This window comes from Muntiacus reevesi, chromosome 5 (assembly GCF_963930625.1).
Source record: "Muntiacus reevesi chromosome 5, mMunRee1.1, whole genome shotgun sequence".
NCBI lineage: Eukaryota > Metazoa > Chordata > Mammalia > Artiodactyla > Cervidae > Muntiacus > Muntiacus reevesi.
In genome coordinates, this window is record NC_089253.1 from 115,933,135 (window position 1) to 115,946,505 (window position 13,371).

Genomic DNA, 13,371 nt, shown 5'->3' on the forward strand with positions numbered 1-13,371 from the left:
AAGTTTATCCCAAGAAGACTAGATTATGTTTCTTGTGACAAATAAATGAATAATTACAAAATGTAATTGACTACATTTTACACCTATAAGTATGTAGCCTATAAAATTTGCTCCTGCTTCACAAACAAGTAGATTTTAAAAATCACACACCTTCATAGATTCTCTGGGGGAAACAGGCAGGTGGTACAGCAGAGGCTGAGAGGGAGCATCCGTGCTGGATGGGGTGGGATGCTGAGGGCCCTGTAAAGAAGGCTCTGTCTAAGGCGAAGCATGCAGGATGAGAAGGAGCCAGCCACACAGAAAGGTGTACGAGTGCTCCAGGCAGAGGGAGCAGCACAGGCCAACGTCCTGAGGCAGGAGAGAGGTCGGCTATTTGAGGAACCGCAGGAAGTTCAGTGTGACGAGCGTGGTGAGCAAGGGAGGGAGCAAGGTGAGTTTGGAGTGATGGAGAAGCAGGTGGATCCAGCTGGGCCTTCAAGTGCTTCTGTTGTTAGCAGCCCCAAAGCCGCCACAAACAGAAATCCTTCTTCAACCCATGGCTTCATTCAGAAGCCTCCTTCTTTCCCCACTCTGCTTGCGGGCCTGCCTCACCACAGAGGCCCTTCTCCCCTGTGCCTTTGGAGGCCTCCCTGGTCCTCAGAACAGACCTTCCCCTGGAGAGCTCTCTTCACCTCCCCTTGTTGGTATCTGGCACGTCAGAGAGGGGACACCATTAGATGGTCAAAGGGCTTAAAAATGGGCCGACTCCTCAGTCTCCCTCCCAGACATTCTCATACAGGAGGCCTGGATGGGGCCCTGCCATCTATACAATTAACCAACTGCTACAAGAGTTTGATGCAGGAGACCCGGAAGCTGCAACTGGAGAAACTCCAGGTGAAAGACAGAGGTCAGATTTAGGCAGGAAGAAGTCAGAGTGGCAACTTAAAGAATTTTGGACTCTAGGGCAGTGAGAGAGTTAATTTTCTGTGTCAACATGACTGGACTACAAGCTGCCCAGATATTTGGTCAAAACATTATTCTGGATGTTGTTAGATGAAGTTAACATTTTAATCAACAGACTGAGTAAAGCAGATTGCTCTACTAACTTGAGTGGGCCTTATCCAATCAGTTGAAGTCCTTTGTGTTAAGACTCGAACAGAAACATCAGCTCTTCCTGGGTCTCAAGCCTGTCGGCCTTCAGACTGGAACCATACCATCAGATCTCCTGGGTCTTCAGCTTGTTGACTGCTGATCTGAGAACTTGCAGTGTCCATGATTGCATGAGTCAATTCCTTATAATAAATCTCTCTCTCTTGCTCCCTTTCTCTCCCTCCTATAGGTTCTGTTTCACTAGAGAACCCCAACTAATACAGATAGTAACAGCTGGTGTCTCTTTTCAGGGTGCTCAGAACTTTGTAACACAGTGGGGAAAACTAGCCTGATGGTAAACATTGTTAATAAATTTGCTGTGAGAAATTGAAAAGTATAATGTGATATGAGACTTGAAAAAATAATTACAGCTACTATTTATGAGTACCCTCTGGTAATGTTTTACCTCCTCCCCTTTGGACTTATGTAACGTCTGGCTTTCTTGTATGTATAATCGCCACGAGGGCAGAGATACTGTTTCGGTCACCACTGCGTCTGCAAGAGAGAGCCTGGCACACAGTAGGTGCTTGCTAAATACTTGTTGACTCCGTCAGTCGATTTATTCCTCATCTTCACAGCAACGCCACATGCTCAGGACTGCGATTTCCATTTTTAAAAAAAGCAAACCGATGCTCAGCTTGAGCTCTCTGATTACAACACCCCACCCCCACCCCTTCCATCCATGTCTGCCTGCTCTGGGCCCAGTGAAGATGACCTCTACGGAGAGATAACCTGGGCTTCTGGCCAGAGAAGGAGAGGCCAAGGTTAAGACCTCTGTTCCAGCGTAGGGTTCTGACAGTGACTCTGTCCTCTGGGGCTGTGGCTCGTCAGGCGGCCCCCCTATTTTATGGTCTTTCAGCAGGATCCAATAAAATCTTCCCTCCCTTGCCCGGCAGGCCTGGGTGGGGGGAGGACGGATCGGCTTCCTGCTAGTACCATCTCTCTGTCCTTCGGTGCCTCAGGTAACATTCCCTTGTTAAACTCTCTGCAGTTAAACCCCATGTCTGTGCAATTCATTTTCCTGCTGGGATCCTGACTGATGAAGAGAAATTAGGTAACAAAACTAAAAGGTGGTGGAGGCAGTATTTCAACTCAGGTGTGTCTAGCTCAGAAGCCTGTTTTCATTTTGTTTTACCTCATAACCTCTACTCCACTCTCAGAAATGGATTAGGGATGAGCCTACCCCCATAACACCCTGTAATCTCTTCTAGAACAGTCTACGAACCTGGCATTCTTTAGACCTCCCTCTTCCCAGAGAGGCATACTGGTGGTGTGGAAGCAGGGTTTAGCCTTCTGTGGCCCCAGGAGCCTGAATTTGAATCCAAGCTCTGCTAGGAGCTATGTGACTCTGAGCAAGGGGCTTCAGTTCTCTGAGCCTCTGTTTCCTGATTTGCAAAGTGGGGCCATGCACAGCAGGAGGGAGTGAGGAGTGAATCGACCCCCCGGGTATTTACACCACCAGCTCAGTAAAGCAGGTATCTCCTACCTCTTCCCAGTCCCAGTCTTGTGGCCTGAACACGTCCCTGAAATCACTCAGTCTCTTTTTTAGGTTAAAAAAAAAAATGCTGCTCAATCTCTGTGCAGGGAAGCTGTCAGGGATTTTGACTGCCAACAAAATACAGGCCTGTTTCAGGAGGAGGAGTCCAGAGACTCCGACTCAGGAGACAGATCTTTTCTCCCAAGCTTTCTTTCAGGCATTTAGTTTTGACTCTCCTGTGACATGGCCCAAGGTGAATCTCATGACCAGTGTGTTTCTTCTCCAGCACTAATGACAGTGACTAAAATAGGGCGTTATGGGGCCAGCCCACACCGCCCTCCCCCAGAGAAGTTCTAGAGGTTGCATTGCTTTACAAGGGTGCAGTGGGTTTGAGACCCATTGGTTGGTGATCCTGTTCTCTTTATAAGCCTCACAATGTGTAATTGAAAACACATTCATGCAAGCTCACTAGTATCGAGTTTGGGCAGAGGCTGGCCAACTTCTTTTCTGGTGACAGTGCAAAGCGAGGCTTAAAAAAAAGTGAGGTGAGGTGGGTAAGGGCTGCCAGGTAAAGCGCAGGATGCCCAAGTTAGCCTAAATTTCAGATAAACAGCAAAAAGCTTTTAGTTTAAGTATATCCTATATGCTATGGCAACTCACTCCAGTATTCTTGCCTGGATAATCCCCACGGACAGAGGAGCCTGACGGGCTGCGGTCCACGGGGTTGCAAAGAGTCGGACATGACTAAGCAACTCAGCATGCATGCTTGCGCTATGTGGGATACACTAAAAAGTCTTCATTTGTATCTCAAATTCCCATTTACGTGGGTGTTGTGTGTTTTTATTCACTAAATCAGGAAGCCCTGTGGGGTGGGGAAGAGAGATGTTTCACTGGCCTAAGAGAACGTTGTTTTCTGGCTCCTCATGCACATTCTAGAAGCTCTCTTTTACTCAAAAATCACTGTGCTTTTTATAACTTGCTCCATCGAAAGATGACTCTATGTAACATTTTATTAGCTGAGTATCTCAAATTCCCACTTGACTATCTCAAAATTCCATAGAATTTTCCAGGCAAGAATACTGGAGTGGGTTGCCAATTTCTTCTCCAGGGGATCTATCTTCCCAACCCAGGGATGGAACCCCCACCTCTGGTGTCTTCTGCATTAGCAGGCAGATTCTTTACCACTGAGCCACTTAGGAAGCCCATATAAGCAGAGACTCACAGTGAGGAAGACTTTTGTGACGTGAACAGGAAAGCAGGCCATATTTTGTTTATGTTGGTTATTTTCCTCAAATCATTAGCAATTATATCATGAAGTTTAGTATTTATAGCAGAGCAAACATCTATGGAATCACAAGTACTTTTTGCCTTTTAAATTCAACAAGCATGCTTCCATTGGTAAAAACAACAGCAGAGATAACAACAGAGAAACAAAAGCCCACCACATCCAGAAGAGATGCCTTGGGCCATATGCACTTTTCTCAGGGCACTGCTAAACCTTTTGTAGATATCAACTCAGAACTGACTTGTATAGTCATTGTCCTTCTGCATTCTTAGTTTTCTTGTTCTCTACCTAAGGGAACACTGGGGAACAAGTTAGGAAGTTAGGGGTTCTCCACCCCAGGCCGCACACCACCATCTCCCCCAGAAAGCCAGGACCAAGCATCACCCTCAGAAGGGCATTTCCTGTCGGGACCAGCAGGCCCACACATTGTGTCGGTCCCTGCTGGCATCACTGAGTCACCGAGGCATGTGATAATGTTGCATGTCATCATGCAAAAATTAAATTATGTTCAGGTCAAAAGTTTTGTCTTCCCGTTTCTGTGAAGAGCACCATGACACTTCTGAAAATAGTATTAGCGTCCTAAGGATTCTAGACAAATGTTACAGTTTTCTCAGAAAGTTGGAAGACTGCAACTGTGGGATAATTACTGGCTTTTAATGTGCCTGTCCTCAGTAGTGAAAATAAAGTACAATTATCATATTTACATACTAAACTGAACATCGGGGAACAGTAGGGCAAAAAAGAGGATCTTCCCCCCAATAGTTCAAAATCTTTGGAGAGGAGGGACACAGGTAAGTAATTGTGTCATCGGGATAGCCTGGGTTACTTAGGTAACAAACAACTCTAAACATCTTCGTGCCTTAAAAAGAATGACTTTGTTTCTCGTTCACACTACATATCCATCAACTGCAGATTCGCCCTATTATTCTCACTCTGAAACCCAGGCTGACGAAGCTGGACACCATCTGCACAGCGTGCTGCCATCCAACCATGGATGTTCCTTTTATAAAAGAGGAATTCTGGGCCTAGGATGATTAACTGATTTAGCTAGGCAAGGAGCAGAGGCATCCTGAAACCAAGGTCTTTAAACTCTTACACCAGTGTCGCTTCTCTTCTACAGATGCAAGTTATACTCTGCATTAGATTGACCATGCTCCAGGGGGACCGGGAATAAAAAAAGTCCCAGGTTCAACTCCAAAATTTTAGTCATGTATACAGCATACTGGGGCTTCTCCAGTGGCTAAGGGGTAAAGAATCTGCCGTAATGCAGGAGCCACAGGCATACGTGGGTTCGATCCCTGGGTTGGAAAGTTCCCCTGGAGAAGAACATGGCAACCCACTCGAGTATTCTTGCTGGGAGAATCCCATGGACAGAGGAGCCTGGCAGGCTACAGTGCATAGGGTCAAAAAGAGTGGGACACAACTGAAGTGACTTAGCATGCACACATGCACGACATGTTAGTCATCATTCATTCATTCAGCTTACTATATATGTTGGCATTATTTCACACACTGGGTATACAGTGGTGATCAAAATATATACAGTCCCTCTCCTTAAGGAGCTTATGATTTTATGATGGGGAAATACATGGAGTCCCTGATGCTGGGAAAGATTGAAGGCAGAAGGAGAAGAGGGTGTCAGAGGATGAGATAAGTGGATGGCATCACCAATGCAACGGCCATGAACTTGGGCAAACACCCGGAGATGGTGAGGGACAGGGAGACCTGGCGTATGTGAGGTTGCAAAGAGTCGGGCATAACTGGCAATTGAACAACAAGTACATGGAATTCACTTTCCCAAACTTGGGAAGAGAGGCTGAGGTTTCAGGGAGTTGCCTGGGCTCTAACTGCTGGAAGTTGCAGGCCTAGGGGTGTAGGAGGATGCAGACATGGTCTGCTGCTTGAGAATGAGGCAGTGATTGGATCTGCTGTGTCCTTGTCATTGCCACATAGCAGTGACCCTGAAATGCCAGCAGAAACTCTGGTTTGAAGTCGAGAAGTGGAGGACTGAGTGGGAGAACTGAGAGAGTGGAAGAAAAGGGAAGGATGAGTGAAGAGAGAGAAAGAAAATGGAAACAAAACAAACATGACTTCCACCTGAAATGAGCCTGCACATTCAATTCCAAAATACACGGAGAAATTTAATGCTCAGAAAGACAGTTAATGAAGTCGATAATCAGGACAAGATTTTATTCCACATTGAAACAAACTTTATGAATCACCCTAACAAAGACTTTAGAATAAGTACATCTAAGGTATCTAAAGAGAGGGATAAAAAAGATTAGGAAATTATAAAACAAACTAGATAAAAACAATACCAGGTTTATTATTATTTTTAAAGACTCAACTAGAAATCTCAGAAATGAATAATGCAATCATTGAAATTTAAGATGCCCTGGATGAGAAAATTTATGGTCTGAGTAAAGTTAAAGAGCACAGTAGTAAGGTGGAAAGGGTGCCAGGAACACACCCAGAGTCCAGGCAGAGAAAAAGAAAGTATTCAGAGGTGTGGAGGATTGATTAAGAAACACTCATTGACCATTATCTAAGGGGAATCCTGAAGGAAAAGCAAGGAGGGAATAGTCAAGCAATATTTAAAGAGATCATTCTGAGACATATTCAGACTTGAAGATCTCAAATCAAAATTACATTTGAGTACCAAGCATGGAAATAAGAATAAATTCATACCTAAACACATGGTAGCAAAATTTCAGAACATTAAGGAAGAAGATAGTCCAAAGTTAATAGAGATAAAAGATAAAACCTGCAAAGGAATGAAAACTAGTCTGATGGCAGCCTTCTCATGACAACAATAGATACTAGAAGACAACGAATATGTTCCAAGTGAAGAGAGAAAGTAATTGTCAATCTAGAATTCAATATCCTGAGAAAGACATTTCCGACATGCCAAGACCAAGGGTTTACCCATCACTGTCCATCACTAAAAGAACTACTAAACTAAACTTTAGTAAATATAGCCAGCTATTGATTGCAAAAACAAACAAACAAACAAACAAAAAAACCCCCTTCTTTTTTATATTTAAAAAGAGTGAAATTACAACTCTGAAAGAAAAATAACAAGATAGGAAGCAGGATTCACCAGTTTACTAAAAAGTGCTGGGACATGAATGGAAATCTAGAAAGATGGTACAGATGAGTCTGTTTGCCAGGCAGGAATAGAGACACAGACTCAGAGAATGGACATGTGAACACAGAAAGGGAACAGGAGGGTGAGACAAATTGGGAGAATAGGACTAACATATATACACTACCGTGTGTAAAACAGCTAGTGGGAAGCTGCTGCAGGCACAGGAACGCAGCTCATCCCACCTAGAGGGGTGGGAGGGTGTGGGGTGGGCTCACAGGGAGGGGATGAGTGTAGACACACAGCTGATTCATGTTGTTGCACAGCAGAAACTAACACAATATTGTAAAGCAATTATCCTCCAATTAAAAAAAAAAAGAGGAAAAAAAAGTATTGGGGCCTTTGTTGTAGTCAGAAGAACAATGGATACATAATACTGTAAAAATATATTCAGTAAATAAAGTGATCACCTTAAGAAAAAAGGAACATCAGAAAAATCTAAACTAGAACTACGAAAATCATAAATATAAGAGGAAAAATTAAATAAATATTATTTAGGGAGGATGAATAAAACCCAAAGTTGATTTCTTGAAACAACTTATAGAAATAGACAAACCTTGAGCAAAACTGAAAAATGGGGGAAAAAAAAAATCAAACCTCACAAACAGAAAATTGGAATAAAAAGAGGTTAGAAATAGATTCAATGGAGATGGGGAAATCTGTAAAATAATGCTATTAAAAACTTGATACCAATAAATATGGAAATGTGGAAGAAATGGGTAATTTTTAAGAAAGAACAAATAAATTTTGGTAATTTATTCAGATGAAATCAGAATAAAGCCTTAGCTAATAAATAAATTGTTAATCAAAAGGTTTCCATCTTTCAAAGAAACAAGGCCCAAATAGTTTTACCAGATCTTCAAAAATATAAACACTGTTCAGAAACAAACAAACAAAAAAAACTGTTTCAGATAATGAGGGGGAGAAAAGGAAGAGCATTATTTAACTTATTTTTTTGAGATACTAAAGTCAGACAAGTAAAGTACAAGTAAAGAAAAATTTATTTAATCTCATTTTTCATGTAGATATAAAATCTTAAGAAAACATCATGACCAAATAGGACTTAGTCTGAAATTGAAAGTATAATTTGAAATTACAAGTCCTACTAAAGGTTAAAAGAGACGAAAAGTCTTTTCCTTTATTTTTTATATTTTAGTGTCATTTTGATAAATGCAGAAAAGATATTTCATGGAATGCAGAATTCATTTGTGGTTAAAGAAAAATGTTTGCAAACTAAGTATAGAAGTTAACTTTCTTTACCTGACAAAGCCTATATATGAAAATTTTACAAATATTATACCAACTGGTTATATTTTAGAGGCATGTCCACTAAGTCAAGAATAACATAAGGATACCAGTTATAAGCCTGTATTCAGCTTAGTACTAAGGGTCTTGACTGGTCTTTTTTGCAATAGCAAAGAAAGGAGGGAGACAGAGACCAGAAGAGAAAGAAAATTGTTTTTGTTTGTAGAAAATGTAATTGCTTAAATAAAAAATTCAAGAAGATTCACAGAGAAATTCTTAGAGTTAAAAAGTATTCAGCAAGGATGCTAGATAAAAAGATCACACAAAATTAATATCATTCTTAGCAGTAGTCACTAATTAGAAAATATAATAGGAAAAAAAGAATTCTATCCACCATAGTAGAAATTATGTGACACTTAGCATTAAATTTATTAAAACAAGTGCAAGACCTCTGTGAAAAAAATTATAAAAGCATTATTGAACAATATAAAGACTTAAATAAATTTAGAGAAATCCCATGTTCATTGTTTAGAGTATTCAGTAACATGAAAATGTCAATTTTCTCCATATAGATTTATGGGCTTATAGCAATTTTAACTTTAAAAATCCTCAGGATGTGTGTGTATTTGTGTGTGATTCTTAATAATTCTGAAATTCTTGTGAAAGGGACAAGAAGAATCAAGACAACTTTGAAGAAGAGGGTAGAGAGATTTGTCTTATTAGATATTTTGATATTTTAAAAGACCGTGATGGTATTGGCCCAAAGGACAGATAAATAGATGAATGGAACAGAACAAAATCCCAGGAATAACCTATACACATGAGGAAATTCTCTGTACATCACAAAACAATGGGGGGAAATGGTGGGACTGAGAAAACTGGTTACCCATGTGGGTGAAAGGAGAAAACAGACTCCTACTCACCCAGCCATAAAGACTAAAGACCTAAATGTGAAAACAAGCTTGCAACTTTGAGAAGAAAATATAGGAAAATACATTTATTATCACCAAGAAGGGAAAGATCACTTAAATAATATACAAACATACAAACAACCAAATAAGAGGGATATATTTGATTACATTAAATCAAAAGATTATGCACAAGAAAAAAAGACATACAAACACAATAGAAAGAAATTATAAAACAGGAGAAGGTATTTGCAATGCATACAGCCATAAATAGGAGATAGTCTAAGAAGCAATAATTACACAGGCTGAATTCTTTGATCACAGGGCAATAACACTATTAATAAAAAGAAATTACAACAAAATAACAATTAAAGTATAAGATCATGGCAATTAGAAGATAACTAAAATAAGAACACACCATATTAAAATTTATGAAATGTTATTAAAGTATCCTGAAAGATAAAATCGTGGTCTTCAAGTTTTCATTATCTTTAAGGAAAGGTAAAATGAAAGCTTTCAGTCCAAGGATTTAACAACAACAACAACAAAAATAAAATCCCTCTAAGGTCAAGAGAAAGGAAAAAATAAAGGCAACAAGTTAAATGAGCTAGAATATAGGAAAATTTATAAAATTAATTCAAGGGCTTATTTAAAAAGCAATAAAATAGACAAACTTTAGAGAAAGTAAAGAAAGGAAAAACTTGCAAATAATAAAATAGAAATATAAAGAAGGGATTCAACGTCATATGAGGAAATAGTTTAAACAAAAGATAACAGCAAAATTGTAAGTTATGAATTTTAACTTAGATGAAATCATCTTCTGTAAATACACATATTGCAAAAATTGGAAATATTAAGCCTAAATACATTAATCACACTGAAGAAACTAAGGGAAGAAAAGATGGAGAGAATTCCCTCCTGGGAAAAAATGTCTAGGCCTAGAAAACTGTATAGGGAAAATCTTTCAGATCTGAAGGATTAGGTAATTACTATGCTTCAATAATCATTTAAAAACATTGAAAGATGTGGAACATGTATCTAATTTACTTCACAACGATAACCCTGATGTCAAAAAAAAGAAAATAATGAATCTATATAAATTATGAACATAGAGAACAAATCCAAACACAGATAACAGAGTATCAAGAGAATAACCCCTAAAGGATTTAACCTAGAGTGAAAAGGTTTTATGTCTTAATATTTGAAAAAATCCAACAGTATAATATATCACATCCACCAGTTTAAAAAGAAAATCCAAATGAGATTCTCAGCAGATGCAGAAAAGACAACTAGTCCTTATTTTAAAATGACCAGAAATTTAAGGACTCCTTAACAATAACAAAATATTTATTTCAAACAATCAAAACCACCTGTGAGAATCAAACACTAAGATAATAGCATTAAAATCAGGAACAAAGCAGGGATACAGTTCATTGCCAATTTTATTTGATTTTTAATTGGAAGGAAGTTCTCACCAATTAAACAGTATACATCGTAGCAGAAAACTGCTAAATGTACAAAAGAGACACAAAAGTCAGTAGCTTTTCTACATAGAAATACTATCCAGTTAGAAGGTATAATTTTAAAAAATCAAACTACAGTAGTAAAAATGCATTGAAAACCTCTATTAAATTCCTTGGGACAGTTTTAATGAGAAAGTAAAGGATCTATATAATAAAAACTACAAAATGTTACTGACAAATACAGAAGAGAATTTGAATATTGTTCCATGGCAATAATGTCAGTATTTTTCAAATTAGTTTGTATCTCAATATACTTTCAATAAAAATTTCATAAGATTCTTTTCAAAATTTGATATTATCACTATAATGTTTACTGAAAGAATAACTAGGTATAAATAGCAAAGAAAATGTTGAACATGGAAAGGAATGATGAGACAGTGGCCCTGCCATGTGTTAAACAATTTTTAAAAGCAGGTGTAAATAAAATGGTGTGGAACTGACAAAAGAACAAATACATAAATGTACAAATCAATTGCACAGAATAGATATTCTGAAACGATATTAACCACAAGAGCTTAATTTACAATAAACACAGCATTGCAAGTCAGTAGGGAAAAATTATTATTTAATAAACTATGCTGGGTTAACTATTAAGAAAAAATAAATTTAGAGATTCAGATGGCTCAGTGGTTAAGAATCCACCTGCAAAGCAGGAGACATGGCAGAAGCCATGGGTTCGATCCCTGGATCAGGAAGATAACCTGGAGAAGGTAATAGCAACCCCCTCCTGTATTCTTGCCTGCTAAATCCCATGAACAGAGGAGCCCAGTGGGCTACAGTCCATGGAGCTGCAAAGAGTAGGACACGGCTTAGCAACTGAGCACATAATAAAAATAACATTAGATGGATAAATAGGTAAATATATATAAATACAAAATCATTAAAAGTAAAAGGACTAGAAACACAAAGAAAAGTTTAAGTCATCAAGGAAATGTAAATTATAACTATAATAAGCCACCCCTGCACACCCAACAGAAAATGGCTAACATGAAAAAGACTGGCAACATCAAAAGTTGACGAGAATATGGATTATTGTTACCATCTTTCTAAATTGGAGCAACTGAAACTCTGATGTGTTGTTGGTGGGAGTATAAAATGATACAACTACTTTGGAAAGAAGTCTGGCAGTTTCTTATAAAACTAAGTATATGTATGTCCTCTGACTCAGCAATTCCACCCCTAGGTATTTCCCCCAAAGAAATGAAAGCATATATTCACACTGTATGCTGTGTTTAGTCACTCAGTCGTGTCCAACGCTTTGTGACCCCATTGACTGTAATCTGCCAGGCTCCTCCATCCATGGAATTCTACAGGCAAAAATACTAGAGTGGGTTACCATGCCCTCCTCTACGGGATCTTCCCAACCCAGGAGTCAAACCCAGGTATCCCACATCACAGGCAGATTCTTTACGTTCTGAGCTACCAGGGAAGCCCATGTTGACACCATGACTCAGCAATTCCACCTCTAGGTATTTCCCCAAAGGAAAAGGAAAGCGTATGCCCATAAAAGTGCGTGTATAAGAGTGCTCATAATGGCCCCAAGCTGGGAATAGTTCTGATGTCCATCAGTAGAGGGTGGACACGCAAACTGTAATATAGACACATAATGAAATATTACTCTTGACAACCGAAAGAAACTCTTGGAACACACCAACACAGATGAAATTTTAAAATATCATATTGAGTGAAACAAACTTTACACAAAAGAGTTCATGCTGTATGACTCCATTTATATAAAGTTCTAAACCAGGCAAAACTAACTGACAGAGAAGAAACCAAACACTGTGGTTGCCTTTGGTATAAAGATGGAATAAGGGTTTATGGGGGAGGGACACTGGGCAACTATCTGGATAATATTAATTTCTTTCTATGCATATTTTAATAGTTTTATTTGGATAAAATTCACATGCCATACAATTCACCCATTTAAAATGTACAATCCACTGATTGATATATTATGTGAATATATTAATGATTAACATATATTCATCAATAAGTGCAACCACCAGCTTAAAGAGAAATCATACCCTTTGAATTTTTAAATCTTTGTAGATTTATGCATTTTCATTTGTCAAAACTCAATGAATAATCCACTTAAGATTTGAGAGTTTCACTGTAAATATGTATGTAAACTTTATCTTTAAAACTTTTTTATTAGAGGGAAATATGAAATAAATTTCAGAGTTGTATGTGGAAAGAGTCATTCTTCAGAAAAGAAAATATTGATAGATCTGAGCCACTAGGGAAGCCCTGATTACTTTAAACCCAAAAATCTTTGTGTGTCAAAAACATATAAACATAACCAACACTAAATGCAAATATCAAGCCAGAGATTATCTTTTTAAAAACTATGAGAAAAGGAGGGTTTTGTCCATATATCTGATATATGTGTAAAACATTCTAAATCATTGCAAATATTGAGCTACCAACAGATAAAAGGGCAAAGACTCTGAACACAAAGTTCATAAACTACAAATAAAACATAACAAACATGGGGGATATTTCTTCTTGTTTACAGAAATTTTAAATTATATCAGGAGCAATATACACATCAAAGGCCCTAGGACTTGTATGCCTTTTATTTTCCTTTGAGAAATATATTTATTCTCCTTTGAGAAGAGATATTTAATGTGAACAAGAACAGCTATGCACAAGAATTT